The sequence below is a fragment of the Silurus aristotelis genome, assembly GCF_946808225.1.
Source record: "Silurus aristotelis genome assembly, chromosome: 25".
Taxonomy (NCBI): domain Eukaryota; kingdom Metazoa; phylum Chordata; class Actinopteri; order Siluriformes; family Siluridae; genus Silurus; species Silurus aristotelis.
This window is the reverse complement of record NC_139598.1, coordinates 7,926,139-7,943,268: the sequence shown is the minus strand read 5'-3', so window position 1 is coordinate 7,943,268 and position 17,130 is coordinate 7,926,139. Positions and strand designations below refer to the sequence as shown.

The following is a 17,130-nucleotide window of genomic DNA, read 5'->3' as shown; positions in this document are numbered from 1 at the left end:
GCATACCAAATCTTGCCAAAGGTGTTTGGTTTTAGTATTTGAGGTAAGTGCTCAGGCTTCTTAAGTTTTTCTATTCAACCCTTGCTTTGTGCACAAGGGCAGTGTAATGCTGGAACAGGTTTGGACACTAGTGAGATGGGGGTGGGTTGTGGGGTTAAATTTACAGTGTACAAAGACATCCTGAAACCTCTCAGGATCAAAGGGTATCTGTATCTGCAGTGATGAGGGAGATATAGGCCTGATGGCCTATAGGTAAAAACACTTTTTTAATCTTTAAGTTCTTAAAAAAAAACTACCTTAATTACATCGGTGACTAAATTTCCACATGCACATTCTCATTCGCTGCTAATGACATGTTACTGCTGTTAATCTCATAACCCTCAAAATATCAGATTAGATAAATGCTAGAAGTAACATAACTGTCACTAATAATGTTCCTAAATCTACAGTCTAGGTCAGTATATAATCAGTCCTGTTATCACTTGTTTGTATTTGTATGTTTGTATTCTTAAAGTGATTGGTTGATTTCTAAAATGTCTAAAATAATTTTTATTCAAATATTTGGTACAAGCAAACAATCATGTATATTCCATAAATAAAACCCAATACTGATGTTTAAAAAATACACAAACAAGGCTTAGTCAGCAACACTTACACCAGCTATCTCTGTCCCATTAAAGGCTGCATTGATATGCTAGAAGGAAAGCCACTTTTTATTAGAGCTCACAGCTGTTTAACTCACACCCTATATCTCATGCAGACATTCCACTGTGCAGTTGTCCTGGCAGGCTATAGGATTCTCCAATGAATGAATTTACATTCTTTTTATAGTGTCTCTCTGATGACATTTTCATGGCAGTCCAAATACCTCAACAACACTAAGTCTATGTGGAACACACTTCTGCTCAATGTTACTCAGAACACATGTCTTTTGACATGATCAGTGCTCTTTCATGGACTTAAAGGTGCTGAAGGTGACCAATGATCAGAAACTTTCTTCAGCAGAAATCTGCTTTGGCCTTATGAGTCCAGTGCCCTTATCTAGGGAGTTCTGTTCTCTGCATGGACCTCCATTGAAATTGCTAAACATGACCTTTAACAAGACATTTAAAAATGACCTGAGATTGCTTTCTTTCTCCCAGTAGGATTTGGTTCAACTGTCAGGGTATCATACACTGACCACTTCAGCTGTTTGGATAGATGACAAATTTAAAAGTGCAACTTTTGTGATTTTTATTATTAATTTTGTTACACCAATTATAACTATTGTTATTTAGTTTATTCTTGAGTTCTTATAGTTAATGACTTTTTTGATTGATCACATAAATTCAAGTCAAAAGTCAAGAAGCTTTCATTGTCATTTCAACCATATATAGCTGGTGCAGTACACAGTGAAATGAGACATTTCTCCAGAACCCTGGTGCTACATAATACAACATAGAGCTACATCAAATGACATGGAGCTACATAACAAAACACAGAGCTAAGGACTAAAGTAAGTGTCCTCACTACATAAAGTGCATCGTGTGCAAACAGTCCAGACTAAAGACAGTGTAGAGAGACAACACAAGACAGTTTGTGACAAATACACAAAACACATAATAGCACCACCAGTAAACCTATTGTATAAGGTGTTATACAATACAGTGTGCAAAAGAGAGAACTATAAACTTGTTGAGTGTACTTGTAAATAAACACAAAATGTAAACAAGAAAAATGTTTTCAGCAGCAGTCACATAGATGTGCAAAACAGCATGTAAACAGTTATTATAAATTAAACTTTCTTTTGGCTTCTCATCCGTATTCATGATCCGCATGTTTGATTTGGCACATGTTTTTATGCTGGATGCCCTTCCTAACACAACCCTCCCCATTTATCTGGGCTTGGGACCGGCACTGAGAGTGCACTGGCTTGTGCAACCCCAATGGCTGGGGTTGGCTCCCTGACCGGGGATCGAACCCGGGCCGCAGTGGTGAGAGCGCTGCATCCTAACTACTAGACCACCAGGGAATAGCTATTAGAAAATAATAATATAAAATGGGTGGTGCTGTAGACATGGCTGTGTGTGAATCGAAATGAGAATGAGTGTGTGTTTGAGTTCCAATATGTAGCAGCTCAGCAGAGGTGTGAAGTAACGAAGTACAAATACTTTGTTACTGAACTTAAGAATGTACATTATTTTGTGAAATGTCAATATTTATTTTATTTGTTTTCAGCCCATAAACCTATTTCCTGTCATTTTAAATCGACCACAGGTGTATCTTTTCCTGGCTATCACGCACCACAGACATAGGCTAGTTTATGCAACAATGAGAAAGGCAGAAGGCAAAAGAAGTATGGGGTTAACGTGGATGAGACATAGGGAGTCAGCGATGTAAACATGACTGAGAACAGTAACGTTCCTGATCACCTGATCATCATAATCTTTTCTCTGCTTGTGTTCTATGTGGTGGATGTTCACCCTGGATACATTCATTAGGTAACAAAACTTGAAATATGTTTTGTAATAATATATTAATTAGGGTTGTCAACATTTTAATGGCACAAATTTTATTAGCGCGCAATTAATGCAGCGCGAATTTCTGACTATTTTTATTAAAAAGATAAATAAATATAAGAGGTGAAATTAACCCAGCCATTATGGATGCACAAGCCAGTGCACTCTGAGTGCCGGTCCCAAGCCCTGGTAAATGGGGAGGGTTGCGTTAGGAAGGGCATCCAGCGTAAAACATGTGCCAAATCAAATATGCGGATCACAAATGAGAATTTCATACCGGATCGGTCGAGGCCCGGGTTAACAACGACCGCCACAGGTATCGTTAGCCGACAGGGTACCGGTGGAAATTGGGCTACTGTTGGCCGAAGGAGGAAAAGGAGAGGAGGAAGACGTCTACAGAGACGGCAGGGAAAGGAAAAGTGGAGGAGAGTGGAGGTTCGGGTTGGTACTTTTAATGTTGGTACTATGACGGGTAAAGGGAGAGGGGTAGCTGTTATGATGGAGAGGAGAAAGGTAGATATGTTGTGTGTTCAGGAGACCAAGTGGAAAGGGAGTAAGGCCAGGAACATTGGAGGTGGGTTTGAACTGTTTTATCATGGTGTGGATGGAAAGAAAAATGGTGTAGGGGTGATTCTGAAGGAAGAGTACAGTAAGAGTGTAGTGGAGGTGAAGAGAGTTTCTGATAGGGTGATGATCGTGAAGGTGGAAGTTAAAGGGATGATGATAAATGTCATCAGTGCCTATGCTCCACAAGTTGGCTGTGAGATGGAGGAGAAGGAAAGATTCTGGAGTGAATTAGATGAAGTGGTAGATGGTGTACCCAGGAAAGAACGATTGGTGATTGGGGCAGACTTTAATGGGCATGTAGGTGAAGGGAACAGAGGTGATGAGGACGTGATGGGTAGGTATGGTTTCAAGGAGAGGAATGTGGAAGGGCAGATGGTGGTAGATTTTGCCAAAAGGATGGAAATGGCTGTGGTGAACACGTATTTTAAGAAGAAGGAGGATCATAGGGTGACGTATAAGAGTGGGGGAAGGTGCACACAGGTGGACTATGTGCTATACAGGAGATGCAACCTGAAGGAGATTGGAGACTGTAAGGTGTTGGCAGGGACAGTCTGTAGGATGGTTTTGGAGGCAAAGAAGAAGAGGAGGAGAGTAAGGACTGAAAGAAAAATAAGATGGTGGAAACTGAAGGAGGAAGAGTGTAGTGTGAGGTTCAGGGAAGAGGTCAGACAGGGGCTTGGTGGTGGTGAAGAGGTGCTGGATGATTGGGCAACTACTGCAGGAGTGATGAGGGAGGCAGCTAAAAAAGTACTTGGTGTGACATCTGGAAATAGAAAGCAAGACAAGGAGACGTGGTGGTGGAATGAGGAAGTGCAGGAGAGCATAAGGAGAAAGAGGTTGGCAAAACAGAAGTGGGATAGACAGAGTGATGAGAAGAGTAGGCAGGAGTACAAGGAGATGCGGCAGCATGTAAAAAGGGATGTGGCGAAAGCCAAGGAAAAGGCATATGAGGAGCTGTATGAGAGGTTGGACACTAAGGAAGGAGAAAAGGATTTATACCGATTGGCCAGGCCCGAGCTGGGAAGGATGTACTGCAAGTTAGAGCAGTAAAGGATGGAGGGGGAAATGTGTTGACTAGTGAGGAGAGTGTGTTGAGAAGGTGGAGGGAGTATTTTAAGCAGCTGATGAATGAGGAAAATCAGAGAGAGAGAAGGTTGGATGATGTGGAGTTGGTGAAACAGGATGTAGATAGAATTAGTAAGGAGGAAGTGAGAGCAGCGATTAAGAGGATGAAGAATGGAAAGTCGGTTGGACCAGATGACATACCGGTGGAAGCGTAAAGATGTTTAGGAGAGATGGCAGTGGAGTTTTTAACCAGATTGTTTAACAGGATTTTGGAAGGTGAGAAGATGGAATGAGGAATAGAGAAGTGTGCTGGTACCGATCTATAAGCATAAGGGAGACGTGCAGACCTGCAGTAACTACAGGGGAATTAAGTTGATCAGTCACACCATGAAGTTATGGGAAAGAGTAGTGGAAGCCAGGCTGAGAGAAGAGATGATCATCTGTGAGCAACAGTATGGTTTCATGCCGAGGAAGAGCACCACAGATGCATTATTTGCTTTGAGGATGTTGATGGAGAAGTATAGAGAAGGACAGAAGGAATTGCATTGCGTATTTGTGGATTTAGAAAAAGCGTACGACAGAGTGCCAAGAGAGGAGTTGTGGTATTGTATGAGGAAGTCAGGTGTGTCAGAGAAGTATGTGAGGGTGGTGCAGGACATGTATGAGGACAGTGTGACGGCAGTGAAGTGTGCAGTAGGAACGACAGACTGGTTCAGGGTGAAGGTTGGACTGCATCAAGGATCGGCCCTGAGCCCTTTCCTGTTTGCAGTGGTGATGGACAGGTTGACGGACGAGGTCAGACACTAGTCTCCCTTAACTATGATGTTTGCAGATGATATTGTGATTTGTGGTGAGAGTAGGGATCAGGTTGAGAAGAGCCTGGAGAGGTGGAGATATGCGCTGGAGAGAAGGGGAATGAAAGTCAGTAGGAGTAAGACAGAGTACATGTGTTTGAATGAGAGGGAGGGCAGTGGAGTGATGTGGTTGCAGGGAGAAGAGGTGGAGAAGGTGGAGGAGTTCAGGTACCTGGGGTCAACAGTGCAAAGTAATGGAGAGTGTGTTAGAGAAGTAAAAAAAAGAGTGCAGGCAGGGTGGAGTGGGTGGAGAAGAGTGACAGGAGTGATTTGTGATAGTACGGTATCTGCAAGAATGAAAGGGAAAGTTTATAGGTCTGTGGTGAGACCTGCGATGTTGTATGGTTTAGAGACAGTGGCATTGAGTAAAAGACAGGAGGTGGAGCTGGATGTAGCAGAGCTAAAGATGTGAAGGTTTTCGTTGGGAGTGACGAGGATGGACAAGATTAGAAATGAGTTTTTTAAAGGGACAGCGCATGTAGGATGTTTTGGTGACAAGGTGAGGGAGGCGAGATTGAGATGGTTTGGACATGTGCAGAGGAGGGACATGAATTATATTGGTAGAAGAATGCTGAGGATGGAGCCACCAGGTAGGAGGAAAAGAGGAAGGCCAAGGAGGAGGTTCATGGATGTGGTGAGGGAAGACATGCAGGTAGTTGGTGTGAAAGAGGCAGATGTAGAGGACAGGGTGGTATGGAGACGGATGATCCGCTGTGGCGACCCCTAATAGGAGCAGCCGAAAGAAGAAGAAGAAGAAGAAGAGGTGAAATTAAAACCTTCAGCGCAACACACGTTTATTCATGAAGTCCTTTCTTTACTCAGATATAAAAAAAAAATTAATTAACTACATTTTAATCAGAACATATTTGTTTTACTGATGCGTCTCAAATCAGCACCAAAATACGGGATTATATACATAATAAACCCTCAGAGGTCGACAAATGACTCAACAAGCACCTGGGCAGCTTGTGTGGATAGACATGGTTGAATCCCTCGGCTGTTGTGGAGAAAAAATAGACAAGAACAAGCCACATTAGCAACATGTGGGGAGCAGGACAGTTGATTGTCCATAGTTACTTCAAGGTTGCGAGCAGTGGCTGAAGGGGAGAGCAGAGAGTCATGAAGAGTTATTCTGAGATCTTGACCTGGTGAATAATCACCTAGGATGACCGGCAGTTCTGTTTTGCGAGGGTTGTGTTTTAATTGATGAGCACTCGTCCGTGAAGATGTGTCTATCAAGCATGCCGGTATCTGAGCAGAAGCTGTGGTATCACAGATATCTTAAATATATGAATAAAAAGCTCCAAATATACTTTTAAATTAACCAATTCACATCGATTACAATTATTCTCTGATTATGTAAAATCGCAAAATCTCCTCCTGTATCACCTCATTAACCATCTATGTGGAAACATACTGTAGCAAAGATTCCATTTGGTGTCCTGACGATTTATATAATTAAAAAAAACATAATTACTATAAAACTTTTACATAAATATTTTGTCTTTATGCTCTATGTTGAGTATGGTTCCACTAATAATAAACATACATTTGCATAAAGCATCCATATTTTTCCATGCCCATGTTGATTAGAGTATTAAAAACGTGAAAAGTATTAATTTAAGGTACATTTAGAACAGATACTAATGTACAATTAAGTTTTGATTAATCGCGAGTTAACTCATGACAATCATGCGATTAATCACAATACATTTTTTTTTTTGTGATTTACAGCTCTAATATTAATTTTGATGTGAGGTCCACTTACCAGCATGACACTGAAACAGTAGTAGTAATTTTTGTTTTTTACTTAAGTCCATGTCAGAGCCCAAATTTCTTTACTTTAACTTGAGTAAAGAAGTATAGTCAGTACTTTAACTTTTACCAGAGTATTTTAAAACATGAGTATCTTGTACTTCTACTTAAATAAAGCATGTGTGTACTTTTGCCATATCTTCAGCTTACTAACACACAGTTAAGTTAGTCTGTGCGTGTGAGTTTCAGTGTAGTGTGTTGAGGAGCCTTTTTTTCACATTTTTTCAATTGTTTGAGTTTCATCAGAAACAATATTACCTGGACCCTTCTGGCATTTAAAGGTTAAGAAATTGAAAAACTACATGGATCTAATAAATAAATATATTAATAGTGTACACATTAAAATAATATGTCTATAATATTCTGAATAGCTGTATTATGTTAAACAAAGAAATCTGTCCCAACAGGGTGGCGTGGAATTTATTTCACAGTTATAGGGCTCTCCTGCTGCATAAGTTTGAGAACCACTTAATATTGCAAGTAAAGACCTTAATTTTACACACAAAATTAATTTGACTTCACCGCTGGTTTCATTTGTATTGAGTGTAACTACCTCATTTCACAGTGGAAATTTACACTCTGAGAATGTTTATCCTTCTTGAGGAACTCTAAAAGGTTTGTCGAGTGGGAATCTTTTTCCATGATTCTATAAATCTCCCCAAAAAAACTTTAAGGAGTCAAAGATTGTGGGCGCAGCCCCTACCACCACAACACGGCACCTCCTGCCATCAAGAGTTGCAATGAGAGAGCGTGGCAGTGCACACTTCCCCAAAAGGAACCCGGTGCGATGCTGGAGGTCGAAGACCTGGGAGATGATGAGTCCAAAGGGTCCTGACCAAGGACCATCTGGGGACCCGGCTGGGAAGGGCTGCCATGCATTGCATTATACAGTGCCCACCCAACCTCGACTTTCTCAGGAAGCTGGATCTTTATCCCTGCAATTCTTGGTGCTTCAGGACACAGCCAGCTCCAGTGAACACCCTCCTAACTTTTTACCCGGCACCGTAGTGGACGTGGGGGGTTCGCCGCCTCTAATATCGAGTCCTTTCTCTTTGTCTTGCCCTCTCACCCCGCACCGTCACAAAGCGTGGGGATGCGGCACTGGTCCCGCTGAGGGGAAGCGAATGGTCGATATTGGTTTAATTAGGGTAATTGTCAGTCGCTTAGAGATGTTGCTCATGCCCAAATAAAGGAACTGGGGTTAAAGCTGAATGTCAAAAAGAGTGTGCTTTCTTCATTACAGAGAACCACATACTTAGGCGTAGTATGGGATATACACACGTGGACAAAATTGTTGGTACCCTTCAGTCAATGAAAGAAAAACTCTAATCTGACAAAAGATTATAATAAATAAAAAGATATAATAAATAAAAATTCTATGAATGTTAACCAATGAAAGTCAGACATTGCTTTTCAACCATGCTTCAACGGAATTATTTAAAAAAATTAACTCATGGAACAGGCCTGGACAAAAATTATGGTACCCCTAGAAAAGACTGAAAATGATGTGACCAAAGGGACATGTTAATTCAAGGTGTGTCCACTAATTAGCATCACAGGTGTCTACAATCTTGTAATCAGTCAGTGGGCCTATATATAGGGCTCCTGGTAGTCAATGTGTTGTCTGGTGACATGGTGTGTACCACACTCAACATGGACCAGAGGAAGCGAATGAAAGAGTTGTCTCAGGAGATAAAAAAAAAAAATTATAAACAAGCATAATAAAGGTAAAGGCTATAAGACCATCTCCAAGCAGCTAGATGTTCCTGTGACTACAGTTGCACATATTATTCAGAAATTTAAGATCCATGGGACTGTAGCCAACCTACCTGGACGTGGCCGCAGGAGGAAAATTGATGACAAATCAAAGAGACGGATAATCCGAATGGTAACAAAAGAGCCCGGAAAGACTTCTAAAGGGATCCAAGGTGAACTCCATGCTCAAGGAACATCAGTGTTAGATCGCACCATCCGTCGTTGTTTGAGCCAAAGTGGTCTACATGGGAGACGACCAAGGAGGACACCATTGTTGAAAACAAATCATAAAAAGCTAGACTGGAATATGCCAAAGCTTCTGGGAGAATGTCATATGGACAGATGAGACAAAAATTTAACTTTTTTGCCAAGGCACATCAGCTCTATGTTCACAGACAGAAAAATGAAGCATATCAAGAAAAGAACACTGTCCCTTCTGTGAAACATGGAGGAGGCTCTGTTATGTTCTGGGGCTGCTTTGCTGCATCTGGCACAGGGTGTCTTGAATCTGTGCAGGGTACAATGAAATATGAAGACTATCAAGGGATTCTAGAGAGAAGTGTGCTGGCCAGTGTCAGAAAGCTTGGTCTCAGTCGCAGGTCATGGGTCTTGCAACAGGATAATGACCCAAATCACACAGCAAAAACACCCAAGAATGGCTAAGAGGAAAACATTGGACTATTCTAAAGTGGCCTTCTATGAGCCCTGACCTCAATCCTATTGAGCATCTTTGGAAGTAGCTGAAATATACCGTCTGGAAAAGACACCCTTCAAACAGGAAACAACTGGAGCAGTTTGCTCATGAGGATTGGGCCAAAATACCTGCTGAGAGGTGCAGAAGTCTCATTGACAGTTACAGGAATCATCTGATTACAGTGATTGCCTCAAAAGGTTGTGCAACAAAATATTAAGTTAGAGGTATCATTTTTGTCCAGGCCTGTTCTATGAGTTTATTTTTTTAAATAATTTATTTGAAGCATGGTTGAAAAGCAATGTCTGACTTTCGTTGGTTAACATTCTTAGAATTTTTATTGGTTATTACTTTTGTCAGATTACATTTTAGTAAGTAAGTTTTTCTTTCATTGACTGAAGGGTACCAACAATTTTGTCCACGTGTGTATATAACTTTCTTTTCGGCTTCTCCCGTTAGGGGTCGCCACAGCGGATCCTCCGCACGTTTGATTTGGCACATGTTTTACGCTGGATGCCCTTCCTAACGCAACCCTCCCCAATTTATCCGGGCTTGGGACCGGCACTAAGAGTGGCTGGGGATGGTTGCCCTACATGAACAGTCCCTCTAATAAACTCCTGTCCATCCTGTCCATCCTCGTCACTCCCAATGAAAATCTCAGCATCTTTAACTCTGCTACCTTCAGCTCCACCTCCTGTCTCTAAACCATACAACAAAGCAGGTCTTAATTAAGTCCTATAAACTTTCCCTTTCACTCATGCAGATACACTTCTGTCGAAAATCACTTCTGTCACTCTTCTCCACCCACTCCACCATGCCTGCACTCTTTTCTTCACTTTTCTAACACACTCCTTAATACTTTGCATTGTTGAGCCCAGGTACCTAAACTCTTTATTCCCCTGTAGTTACTGCAGGTCTGTGCATCATCCTTATACCTAAAAATCGGTACCAGCACACTCCTTCTCCATTCCTCAGGCATCCTCTCACCTTCCAGGATAATGCCTGGTGAATAGTCAACTGTCTAATTCATACCAAAGGGTTTGATTGGAAATCAGGGGTCTGTGTATGCCATTGGTTAAAAACTCTACTGCCATCTCTCCTTAACATCTCCACTTGAACATCATCTGGTTCAACCAACTTTCCACTCTTCATTATTCAATTGCAGCTCTCACTTACTTCTTACTAATCCTATCAACTGCCTGCTTCACCATCTCCACATCATCCAACCTTTTCTCTCTCTCATTTACCTCATTCATCAGCTGCTCAAATACTCCCACCATCATCTCAACACACTCTCCTCAATAGTCAACACATTTCCATCTCCATCCTTTATTGCTCTAACTTGTAGCACATCCTTCCCAGCTTGGTCCCTCTCCCTGGCCAATTGCTACAAATCCTTTTCTCCCACCTTCTCCACTGCTTTTCCCTGCAACTGCATCACTCCACTGCCCTCCCTCTCATGTACTCTGTACTCTGTCAACTGACTTTCATTCCCCTTCTTTCCAGTGCATACCTCCACCTCTACATGCTCTTCTCAATCTGCTCCCTGTTCTTACCACAAATCACAATATAATCCGCAAACATCATAGTCCACGGAGACTCCTGTCTGACATTGTCCGTCAACCTGTCCATCACACTGCAAAAAGGTAAGTGCTTAGAGCTGATTCTTAATGCAGTCCCACCTCCACCCTTAACCAGTCTGTCATTTGTACTGCGCACTTCACTGCTGTACACTGTCCTCATACATGTCCTGCACCACCCTCACATACTTCTTTTACACACACCTAATCTCCTCATGCAATACCACAACTCCTCTCTCAGCACCCAGTCATACGCTTTCTCTAAATCCACAAACACACAATGCAACTCCTTGTGACCTTTTCTATACTTCTGCATCAACATTCTCAAAGCAAATAATGCATCTGTGGTGCTCTTCCTCTGCATGAAACCATACTGTTGCTCACAGATGGTCACCTCTTCTTTTAGCCTGGCTTCCACTACTCTTTCCCATACCTTAATGGTGTGACTGATCAACTTTATTCCCCTGTAGTTATCTCCCTTGTTCTTAAAGACTGGTAGAAGCACATTCCTTTTCCATTCCTCAGGCATCCTCTCACCTTCCAGAATCTTGTTAGCCAATCTGGTCGAAAACTCCACTGCCATCTCTCCTAAACATTTTCATGCTTCTACTGGTATGTCATGGTATTTCTTGGCCGGCCAAGCAATTTCCAGCTTCTGAACGGCATGTGTCACAGAGGAAGAGAGGCGAAACTGTGCACTCTCACGACGGGGGGAAGACATTGGCGAGAGGCATGCCTCTGAAGCTGAATGAGGGCTGGACCAAGCAGAGGAGGAAGGAGAAAGGTCTCCAAACCTTCTGCGAGATCCATGAGTGAACCCCAGGAACCGGAGCGGAGCTCAGCCTCAGTGAGAGCTGAACCGGAACCACGAGGAGTGGGGGCACCCTCCTCAAAGAGCGCCCTCCAGGAGCTCAGCAGCCGCATAGGCATGCAAGCACAGTGCTGGCAATCAACTCTCTCGATAGCCAAAATAGCATGCTCTGCTCCCAAACAAGCCATACACAGGCTGTGTGTATCCCTTCCCGTAATAAAACAAAGCACATGGCCGAAGCGGTGCTTGGTTTTCCTAGATGCCTTCATTTTTTCTTTTTTGACAAACAGACAGACAAAACACTTAATTTTACACAGAGCGCTTCATGAACAAACAGAAGCTGAAGCCAGCTTCTCTTCAGGGGTGTTTTTTACTTTCTGGTCATGACATCTGTTCATGTGACATCTGTTCTGGTGTGGTTATAGGAAAAATAAGCGTTTGTGGAGTACCAAATCGAATTTGTTTATTGGAATTAACAGTTTCTAAAGATGCTGTTAATTTTACCTTGGACAAATTTAAAAAGGAAATGTATGTATGTAAGTTTCTTAAGGTGCTTCTCTGTACTCCATTGTACCTTTTATTATAGATATTATTTAAACATTTTATCAGGTTACCTGTAGTAAAATGTAGTACCTTTCTGTTGTTATATCAAGTCATTCACTTATTAGAGCACATTTTTAAATCAACTAGAATCGCATAGAATTGAAGAATTCATATTTGAGTAAATGAGCATGAGATGCCTGATAACTGTATCAGCATTGATGCATTCCTGCTGCTCAGGCTGGATCTCCTGGATCTAAATTGCCTTGTATAATCAGTTATGATAAAGCATTTTACAGCATTTATATACTCGGATTCTGCATGGCCTGGTGATGATGTTAGACATAAGTAGTAGTTGTATAATTTCTCTCTATATTTTTAATCAATAGCTTCTGCTTTTTACAAATCACTGCACTCCAAGAAAACAATTCATTTATGCTCTATAATTTCCAAATAACATGCCACTCAGTGGTGGATGAAATCATTGCTTTGAATCAGTAAGAGCCATTTATTAGTGTTTGCACAGACAATGAGGCATAACTGAGATGAAAACCTGTCTCCAGCGATGAGCTCACAACTCATAATTACAGCTTTCTTGCACCTCAAAGAGGAAAAAAAAAGTATTTTTTATCAAATTAGCTTGGTGGGTAGGGGGAGTGCAGGGAGTGGACGTGGTGAATCATCTCAATTTGTTGGTTTTGGTCTGTATCAGAACTGCAGTCACAGTCCTGGTGTTAGCAGCCTGTGGAATTTCAGTCACATTGAATAATGGCAGCATTTATTGGGCTTTGATTGCATGAGGCAGCAAAGGTAAGGGTTTGGGGGAAAAGGAACTTGAGCTTTTGGATTGTTTCAGTGGATTTGAGTTCCACAGAAATGAAGAATAATATTTGTAGAAGCTGTCATACAAAAAAACAGAAAATATTGCATTGTTTTTAGCTTGCATCTTACATCTATGCATCATACTGTATACTGCATTCAAAACAATAGTACATATATGCTCACCTTGGATGAAAAAGTCTGAGACCAACTCCCTATATTCCAGAATCTGAAAAAATGTATTGATAACTGGGCATGAAAGTGAGTAGGTTATATGAATTGATACACTATATTGACAAAAGTAGTGGGGCACCTGACTTTTCCAGCCATATGTGGCTCTTCACCAAACTGTTACCACAAAGTTGGAGGCACACAATTAATAGCAATGACATTGGATGTGGTACCATTACATAGTAAACTAATATTTCTTAAAGTGATCCTAATCCTTGAGAGTATCAGCCACTGTGAAATGTGCAATTAAATAAAAACACACCACTAAATGCTGTGATTTGTGCGTGTGGCAAGATACAAAGTGAGCAAATGAAAGAGAGAGACAAGAGAAAAAATGTGGTATTTTAATCTTACTGCAACAATTCACCCCAACAGGCAGACGGGTTTAGAAGAGCTCGTTTTTTATGAACTCGTAAGCAAGCCTTTGGAAAAAGCAATTTCACGCTTGAGCATACGATGCTGGAATTTGGCGTTGTCCCTCTGATTAATTCTCTCTTCACCCAGCCCACAAACAAAAGCTTGACAGGTAGGGGAAATTAATTACCTGCGCTATTATGCAAATAAGTCAGTGAGCCCCACACGGACAGGCGAAGAGATCTCAGATAACTCAAAATAGCTGTGCTAAGACTGTGAGACAGCAGAATCTGTACATAGCAAGAAATCCTCCCCACTGCTGGGTGTAAAATGACCCGACAGGCTCTCGCAAGCCTAATTGATAGCATTTCATTAAATGTTTTGCAGCAAGCCTGAGTTCTCTGTCTTTTAAAGTACCCCTGAAGGTGTCATTTTAAATCATTAAAAAATAATCTATGATGAATAATAAATTGTTTAATATGTTTTTTTAATGCTCAAGAAACATCTAAAAGTGTCCCAGGAAATTCCTTCACCTTCTCTCTCATAAAGTATGCACCAAACTATGAATATACATGAGGTGGGAACTTCTCGTGTCCATCTGCCTTCTCAAGGAAAAGACAATGTTGGTTAAAATAACACTAATAATAGAAAAAAAGATAGATAGATACAAAGATAAAAAATTATTCTATCTTTCTATCTATCTGGGTAGCTAAAGATTGAATAAAGATTGATGGTATTTTTTTGCTATTTTCAGCTGTCCAGGATTGGTGTACATCTATCCACTGCAGTCCCAGATCCCAGTCTTCTGCTGTTTTAGCCTTTTTATTTATTTTTTACTTATTTTTTATTTGCATACCAGAGCCTTCCTGTACGCTGGTGATTCTCCCTTGATGCTTGTCATCAAAAAGAGCCACAATAATGATTTTTTTTTTTTAGTTACTTAGATTGTTATTTTAGTTGTCATTCTAGCTGATTGTTATTCTAGTCCCCCCCAGCGCAATAGTTGGAAGTGTTGGCAATATGAAATGTCTGGAAAAAACATATTTAATATTATTGACATATTCGAGGGTTGGAGAGAATCATGAGTGGCCTGCTATAATGCTGTGACCGCAAACTAATTAAACACCTTTTCAAAGAATTAGAAAATCTCTTGTACATAATCTCTTTATATGTAATATTTTTTAATAATAATACTATTTAATAATGCAACATTGACCTAACATATATTTTATGCATTCTAAAGTCTAGTTTATATAATCAGACCAAAAAACAATTAAAAACCAGAGTGTTGTGTGCATATTAATATGGATTAAACAAGATAATCATGGTCACAGGAATAGCAGCATTGCTGTATTAGTGACAGTTGAGTTACATCTTCATGTTCACAGCCATTTTACAACAGAGATGTGTATAATGAACTCTTTATCTCTTAATAAACTAGAGCTTAAGTGACTGGCTTCTGGTCCCTGTGCTTCCAACACTATCAACATATTATGTTTTCTATTATCTTCCCCAAAACCGATTAAGCCTCGTCTCTAGTAAAAACAGATATAAAAAAATGTATTAATGCATCTTATATTTGCATTACAGATAGTGCTAAGCATGCATGAAATTTAAAGGAAGGTGAATTTATTTTTCAATAATAGCATCAATTCAAATATTCACTAGGCTGTTGGGAATCATTTCAATATAAATGTCAAAATATCAGCTATCTGAAACATACAGTAAGTGAGCTAAAAAGATCTAGTTGTATACAGCTTCCCTTAAGTATAAGGCATTACTAACAACTTTGTAAATGCACTTAAGCTTTATAAATAGAATGATGTACATTGTAGGCCTGAATTATACTTTAGCCTTTAGGTTCATGTATGTTCGTGTATTACAAATGCTTAATGTCAATTTTAAAAAACAAATGCATTTTTTTTATTTATAACAGATCCATCCCACAGATGGGTGATGGTTCTGCTTGTAGTGTAGGAGGAAGAGTTAAAGTCCTGTGTTGCTTTTTAAGCTCAAGGCAGGATGCAGGAAAATATATATTTATTTTCCCCAGAAATCAAAACCAATAGTGCATTCCTTCTAGCTGTATCTAGGGTCTATATGAACCCTCCAAATATGGTTCCATCTGAAGTTCTCTGAACTTGTTCTTTCAACCATAAAGGAGATTCATATGTTACATCAAATTTAGAGTAATACATATGTGATGAATACAATACTGGTTGTTTTTTAATCTGCATTGAACACTTTTTGAATTATGTATATAAGGAATACAGAGGAAACAGTGATCATACTGTAGTGATCATACACAATGACAGTAAAATAAGGCATCTAAACAATATTAAGTACACTAAAACAAAAAAAATTGTATTCAAAAGAGAGTTATTAAAATTCAAATGTACATTTGCATTTACATTTGCGGCATTTAGCAGACACCCTTATCCTTATCCAGAGCGACGTACAAAAGTGCTTTGAGTCTCTAGCAATGAATAAATCTACACTGGTACACCAGATTACAAACTTAATATAAATATAACTCTTGAATTCTACAAAACAAACTTGGAAAGTGCTAATTTAGGTGTTTCAGGAAGAGGTAGGTCTTCAATCGTCGCTGTACGGACATCTAGGGGAAGTTCATTGCACCACGTGCCAAAACAGAGAAGAGCCTTGAAGTATACTTACCTCTCATTCTGAGAGATGTGATGAGGTCTCTGAGGTAAGATGGAGCTGGTCCATGCAAGCATCAGTGTTTTGAATCTGACACGTGCAGCTACTGAAAGCCAGTGAAGGAAGCGCAGCAGTGAGGTGGTGTGGGAGAACTTGGGCAGATTGAACACACGTTTTGGATCATTTGCAGTGGACGAATAGCATTCAGGGGAAGACCTACCAGCAGAGAGTTGCAGTAGTCGAGTCTTGAAATGAAAAGAGCTGAAAAGCTGAGGTATCTGATGGATGGAAAGAAAAGATTAGTTGAGTGTCATCTGCATAGCAGTGTTAAGAAAACCCATGTATGAGCAAACAATTCCAATGCTGTTCCACGGATACCGAGGCTCTTGAGGGTTGACAAAAAAAGTATTGGGTCATCTGATTTTTCCAGCTTTATGTGGTTATACAATCTGTTAGCACAAAGCTGGAGGCACATGATTGTATAAAATGTCTGTGGATGCGGCAGCCTTACATTTTACCTTCACATGATCCAAACCTGAAACCTGTTCCAGCGTGGCAATACTCCTGTGCACAAAGTTAAGATGAAGATGTGGATTACATGGTTTGGAGTGGAAGAGCTTCTGTAGCCAGCTATAGAGTTCTAACCTCAAACATACTAAACACCTTTGGAATAAACTGGCTGACTGGACCCCATGGCCTCCTTACTCTACCTCAGTATCTGTCTATTTGCAAGGGTGTGTGTCAAGTCAAGTCAAGTCAAGTCAAATCAAGTCAAGTTTATTTCTATAGCGCTTTTTACAATGGTCATTGTCTCAAAGCAGCTTTACAGAATTTAAGAATTAATGTAAATGCTCTGTGTTTATCCCTGATGAGCAGCCTGGGGTGA

At 40.4% G+C, this 17,130-nt stretch overlaps 1 protein-coding gene across 2 annotated transcripts in view; it reads left to right on the top strand.

Moving 5' to 3' along the window:
* Positions 1–17,130, top strand: part of LOC310719842 (craniofacial development protein 2-like) — a 145,724-nt gene that overhangs the window by 63,525 nt on the left and 65,069 nt on the right. The window contains exon 2 of one of the 2 annotated variants that reach the window (XM_083530006.1): positions 4,310–4,416. The exons of the other annotated variant lie outside the window; for it this stretch is intronic. The gene's annotated coding sequence lies outside the window, so the exon portion shown is untranslated. Of the gene's footprint in view, positions 1–4,309; positions 4,417–17,130 lie in introns of those variants that run through there. 2 annotated transcript variants of the gene reach the window in all.